This window comes from Colobus angolensis, unplaced genomic scaffold (genome assembly GCF_000951035.1).
Source record: "Colobus angolensis palliatus isolate OR3802 unplaced genomic scaffold, Cang.pa_1.0 Scaffold53, whole genome shotgun sequence".
In the NCBI taxonomy this organism is placed as follows: Eukaryota; Metazoa; Chordata; class Mammalia; order Primates; family Cercopithecidae; genus Colobus; species Colobus angolensis.
This window is the reverse complement of record NW_012118821.1, coordinates 10,369,052-10,375,822: the sequence shown is the minus strand read 5'-3', so window position 1 is coordinate 10,375,822 and position 6,771 is coordinate 10,369,052. Positions and strand designations below refer to the sequence as shown.

The following is a 6,771-nucleotide window of genomic DNA, read 5'->3' as shown; positions in this document are numbered from 1 at the left end:
TGGGCAATATAGCAAGACTCCATCTCTGCAAAAAAAAAAAAAAAATTGTAAAAATTAGCTGGGCACAGTGTCTCATGCCTGTTGACTTAGCTACTCAAGAGGCTGGGGCAGGAGGATCACTTGAGCCCAGGAGATTGAGGTTACCATAAGCCATGATCACACCACTGCACTCTAGCCTGGGTGACCGAACAAGACCCTGTCTAAATAAAATAAAATAAAATAATTAATTAATTAAAATAGCCAGTCATACAATAAGACAAAACCACACGATCAAAAACCAAAAGAAACAACAACCAACAGAAAAAGGGCTACAGAGGATTCAAACAGATTCCCTGGGAAGCAAGGTCTAAAGCTCTAAAGGTATGTAAAGGAGACTTGCTCTTGGGAACTATTCCATATTGGGGTGAAGGAGGAAGGGCTGGGCTGAGGGAGAAGACGAAATGCATCACATCTGCAATGGAGGCCTCAGCCAATCCAGTGGGGAGCTCTAGGGCTGGATGGCCCTTCAGAGTTAAGGCCAAATGGCCAGGGTTTTATACCACCCAATCCCTACCCCCACGGGTCAGTCACTGGATGCAGGCTGTCCCTGAGGAGGGGTGTGACTTTGGGCAAAGTGCCTTTGTTCAGCTGAGGGCAATTCCTGGAGCAGGGCCCAGCTGAGAGCTATCAGCCTCCAACAGTCTCAGAAGTGGCTGGATTTCCTGAAAGAGAAATGCAGGCTGTATACAACAGTCTCAGTTGCAATAGCTATGGTTAATATGTTTAATAATTAGAAAATAAAACTAAGATCTCAGGTGATGAATCTGAGGCTTAGAGGAAACAGTTATACAACTGGTTACTAGAGCTGTGACTAGCACTGCAGGCTTATAAATTCAAATCCATCTCTGCTTTAGGACAAGCATTAACTGCACCTGGATCACGTCCCTGTGGCCAGCATAATAATGGCCCTCCACCCATATCCACATTCTAATCCCCAGAACCTGTGAATGTTAACTTACACGGTAAAGGGACTCTGCCGATGTGCTTAAATTAAGGACCTTGAGATGAGGAGGCTATCCTGGATTATTTAATCATGTGGTTCACTGAAATCAGAAAACCTTCCCTGGCTGTAGTCCCAGAGAAATGCGACCACAGAAAAGAGAACCAGAGAGGTGGTGAGGCAGGAGAACAGAATCTGGAGGCAGGGAACCTAAGGCCAATTCACGCTGACTTCCTAGAACTAGACTGAAAGGAAAACCCTAATTTTCTACACCCAAGTAACAACAGGACCAGAGGCTACACCCTTTGCAGACCCTCACCCTTTCTGCATGGCAGTAGAGAAGCTGGAAGTACCTCTGATTGGTTGCTTTTTGCAAACCAATCAGACGTTTGGACAAGGCTGTAACTTTGTAACTTCACTGTAGCCTCTGATTGGTTGCTCTGATTGGCTGCTTTCCACAACCAATCACACTGATTGTGGGCCATCACTTCATTTACATGGGGTAAACACCAAGGGGCCAATGGGAAACCTCCAGCGGATATTTGGACCCGAGAAGATTCTGTATTCGAGGCCCTTGAGCGGCTGTTCGGCCCAATCCCACCCCATGGAGTGTACTTTCATTTTCGGTAACTCTCTGCTTTTGTTGCTTCATTCTTTCCTCACTTTGTGTGTTTTGTCCAATTCTTTGCTCAAGATGCCAAGAAACTGGACACCTTCCACCAGTAACAACGGCAGCTGTGAGGAGGACCTGGTGGCTGTTGCTGGATTTGAAGATGAATGAGGGAGTTGTTAAAGCAAACGAAATATGGCCTGAGAAGGACTCCATGCTTCTGTGTTTGAGTCCTTGTGGATGAACCATAACCTAACTTAATATGTAGACGAGACTGAGAACCTAACTTAGGAGTCTGCACCTGTAACACCTGAGTCTTGGCCAATCCCAGCAGCCGTACTTCAACGACTCATACACTGCTGAGTGTTCAACCTGTGTTCAAATAAGGCAAACTCCAGCCTGTAAACCATCCAGCTGTTTCTGTACCGCACCTCCCATTTCTGTAAGTCACTTCCCTTTTTTTGTTTATAAATTTGTTCTGACCACAAGGCATCCCTGGAGTCTCTCTGAATCAGCTGTGATTCTGGGGGCTGCCCAGTTCACGAATTGATCATTGTTCAATTAAACTCCTTTACATTTAATTCAGCTAAGTTTTTCTTTTAACAGAGTCCATGAGCCAAGGAATGTGGGTGCCCCTGAAAGTTAAAAAAGGTGAAGACACAAATTCTCCCCTAGTGCCTTCAAGAAGTAACAGAGACCTACTTATGTCTTGACTTTAGCCCAGAGAGATTCATTTTGGGTTTGTGACCTACAAGAACTGTAAAATAATCAAATAATGTTATTTTGAGCCACTATGTTTGTGGGACTTTGTTATGGCAGCAACAGGAAACTAACCCTGCACCATACAGTTCACTCAACGCCCCCATTTGTCACGCCCCTTCCCATACGGAGCTCCGAACACACCTGACACCCAATTCCCACCTCAGCGGCGGTCACATCCGGCTCGTACATGTTCTTTCCGGTGTTTTGATTCCTTTCTTTCAAAACCAGGTAAGAGAAACAAGTGAACCAAGTTGCCCTGACCATTTACTCTGCCTAGTTTTGACTTGGTTTCCACAACTAGAGCAAAACAATGACATCTCTTGGGTGTCCATTGCAAAAAAAGTTGAGAGAGAACAATTTCATGAACTATTCTTAGAAAACATAACCAATATTATCTATGTTTCCAACCTTCCCAAAATGGCAGCACAAAACTTCGGCAGCTAAAATACATTTTAATAAAACCAAGAATACGCATGTCTAGAGCAACATGTCCATGATTAGACACTTGGAGAAAATATCTGTGCGGGTCAATTCAGCTCTTCAAGGAGCATTTAAGAGTCCCACTGTCGGCCGGGCGCGGTGGCTTAAGCCTGTAATCCCAGCACTTTGGGAGGCCGAGAGGGTGGATCACGAGGTCAGGAGATCGAGACCATCCTGGCTAATCCAGTGAAACCCCGTCTCTACTAAAACACACACACACACACACACACACACACAAAAAAAAGAGTCCCACTGTCGGTATCCCTCTACCCTCTGCTGCAACTTCCCTGGACAATTTTTGGAGCCAGTTATAGGCCTTCTGCCAAAAATGTGCATACATGCACAGAAAATTTTGCATATAATTATTAGCAAGTTCACAAAGCCTCTGACTCTGGCTTGGAGAAAGACGACTCTGATGAGGAGGAGTGCAAGCCATTCCTGAAAGACAAAGCCCTGATGGCTCCAAGGCTGAACCCCAGGTCAGGAGAGAGAACACTGGGACAGGTCCACCTTCAGAGAAGAACACCAAGATTTTCAAATGCAGGACTGTGTTGTCACCCTAGATGTTAAAAAGCCCAAAAGGCCCCAAAAACAGCCCCCAGGAGAGGACCCACCTGAAAGGGAATGATTACTTTCTACAGAAAAGCTTGTCTATGCCTCAAGTCAGTGATGAAGGGTTGCCTAGTAGCAGGTACAGTGGCGGCATTAAAGAGGTACGAGGCGCCACCTCTGCCCTCAGGAAACTTGGACTCTCATTAGGAGAGAGGAGACAAAGACTCTAAAAGACTAAAAGACAAGATGACAGACGATTAAGTATCAAAAACTCTGGCACAGACCATAATAACAACATACTAACATTTATCAAAATGAACCCAGGAGCTCCAAGTTGGACAGAAGGCAGGATTAGATGCCATCACTTGAAAATAGAAGAAAACCAAAAATAAGCAAATTGTATCAGTGGCTATCATACTGAAAAACGAAGGGCAATTCAGAAAATGCAGAAGCTACTTGAGTGACAATAATGAACCAGTATTCAATTTACACCACTCTAAAGCAATTTGCAGAGCTGAGAGCTGCATACCTGGAGAGGAATCATGGTAAGCAGGCAGAAAAACAAGTCTAAATAGATCATCTGTTTCAGACGGAGTGAAGAGGATGTAGTTTTAGAAAAGCATTGCAAATTTGGAACTATCTTATTCAAGCTCATACAAGAAAAGATACTTCTTAAAAAGAAATGGAAACGGAAAATCATTTGTATAGACATACCTAAAATGTATCTTTAAAAATCACAGTGAAATAAAAAGTTTAAGAGCTTTCCAAAAATTATTTAATTTGGGCCATTCTGGTGACAGATCTCTATGTGTATAACTCTACCTCTTCAATTAAAGTAATGATAAAATGACCACTAAGTCTAGTCAGAATGATCATTTTACAGGTGTTCCAACGACCTTATGATAAAAGATCAAATTTTTATGGTATAATATGTCAAAAAACATTTCCACATATTCTGTCTTAGTTCATCCTCATAATTCAATGAAGTACACAGGAAGACAGGATGAGGATTATTCCCATTTAGTACATAAAGAAACTGAGGACCAGCAAGGTCATGTGATTTTGCCTCTGCCTTGAAGCTACTAAAGGAGAAAAAGAACCCACACTCCCAACGTTCAGCCCGGCTATGGCTCTCTCATGGTAAAGTAGGGTAGATGGCAACACAAATGGCACTTTGGTAGAAGTTGGAATACAGGTCACTTTATAATAGAAATTCCATGCGTTTTCCCCAGTTCTCACAAAGAAAGGCCAACGTGAGGCCAGGCGCAGTGGCTCATGCCTGTAATCCCAGCACTCTGGGAGGCCAAGGCGAGCGGATCACCTGAGGTCAGGAGTTCGAGACCAGCCTGGCCAACATGGTGAAACCCCGTCTCTACTAAAAATACAAAACTTAGCTGGATGTGGTGGTGGGCACCTGTAATCTCAGCTACTCAAGAGGCTAAGGCAGGAGAATCACTTGAACCCGGGAGGCAGAGGTTACAGTGAGCCAAGATCGTGCCATTGCACTCCAGCCTGGGTGACAAGAGTAAGACTCCATCTCAAAAGAAAAGGAAAAGAAAGGCCAAGGTGTTTTTCTCACAAAGCCAAATTTCTAGTCTGCCAACACCCTGTAGGGAACCAAACTAGGCAAAGGAATTGGAAATGCTGAGAGTTCAGGATCATAGCAGGAAGGAATCATCAGGAACCTTATGACTACTTGGAGAAGGTAGAAATATTAGTACCTAGACATATTAACTGAGCGCACACCATTGCCTTGGGAAACTCACAACTGTATTCATTTGCTTACTAGGTTAAGCAAGTAAGTGGTTACCAGAAACAGGTAGCAAACCATGTCCACTAAAGCTTGCTATCAGAATTCTCCCGCTTAGAAGGTTTAAGGGCAGCAGGTGGAAAGGGGCCTCTGCTTGAAGCAGGGGAGATACAAGCCAGGGGCAGATGAACCTACTCTCCTACACTGAGTCTCCCTCCAGAAAGGACCACTACAGAGCGCTGCTCACCAAACACCAGGACACCGTCAGGAAGCGGAAAGTGCAGGAAAAGGGGAGGCGGAAGGAAGGAGATGAGAAGGGAGGAGGGAAGAAGAGAAGAAACAAAGGAAAAGAAGGAAAGGGGGCAAAGTCCTAACTTCCCCATTCTGTGTTACGTAAATACCCATTTCTCATCTCCTACACCCAAAAGAAAAAATGCAGTCAAAGAATTGAAGTGCATTAAAAGAAAAATAAACCCTCCAGGAAAACTGAGGTGGTGAAGCTCTATTTCTGAGAGCCCAGAAGCCCTAACACACATTCCTTCATTCACTCCTGCACCTACCCGTTGAAGTCCAAGCCTTTCCACATAGCTAAGGTGCCTTCATTCCACCCTCACTGCCTCCATTTTGTATTGCCTGGGGCAGATATTACCTATAATCTCTTTGCAAGCCCCTGGTGCAAGCCTAGCCCCCTAAGCTGCAACGAAAGAACTCACTTCACAGGTCCCCAAGGAAACAGAGCCATCTCTGGCTCCCAGGAAACCCCCATAACAGCCATTCTGCTCTCCACCTCTCCCTCTTCTCTGGCTTCTTCGTTAATAGCTCACATGTCTCCTTCTCCTCGGGAAAAAAAACAAAACAAAACTGTCTTTGACTCCATGTCCCTCCCAAGCTACTCCCCTATCTCTGTCCTTCCACTCACAGCAGATGTAACGATGGGTAAGCAGGCGAGGAGTGCCCGTCCAGCCCTTCCAGTCAGCTGTGCCCAGTTCCTCACCCTGTGCTGACCTGACCCCCCACTCAGTCATCAGAGTCACCCAACTGTCAGACCCAACAGCCGCCTCCAGCGCCAACCCTGCCCAAGCCCTCGGACTCCCGCGCACGGGCGCCTCCACCCTCTGACCCTGCCCAAGCCCTCGGACTCCCTCACATGGGCACCTCCACACTCTGCACACCCTGCAAGGCCTTCCCAATGGCCTCACGCTCTTCTTTCTCCCTTCACCTACATTTTTGCTTCTGGAGTTCGATTCTGACTTTTCTCATCCACACCTTCGTCTTAGGCATGCTCCGTCTTCTGTAAGTTAGGCCCATGCTTTCCAAATGCGAATCCAGTGCCCAGGCACCTCCTACACTGCCCAAGTCAGACCTGCACTAAGTGCCCCTGGGCACGTCCACTTAACTAAGCTTGGACTTCTACTACCCTTCTGGTCCCTGTCCCTCCCCAGTCCCGCCAGCCCCTTTCATCACAAGGGGATGAGCCCCTCCCTCCAGCTTGCCCTATTCATACACAAGGGGATGGGATGAACCCCTCCCTCCAGCCTGCCCCATTCACACGGGGGGGTTAGCCCCTCCCCCACAGCTTGCCCCATTCATACACAGGGGGATGAGCGCCTCCCTCCAGCCTGCCCCATTCATACACAT

The 6,771-nt window shown here is 46.2% G+C and overlaps 1 protein-coding gene across 2 annotated transcripts in view; it reads right to left on the bottom strand.

The window, feature by feature from the left end:
- The window catches only part of TSSC1 (tumor suppressing subtransferable candidate 1), a 173,634-nt gene that overhangs the window by 156,494 nt on the left and 10,369 nt on the right, over positions 1–6,771 (bottom strand). The window lies entirely within an intron of this gene.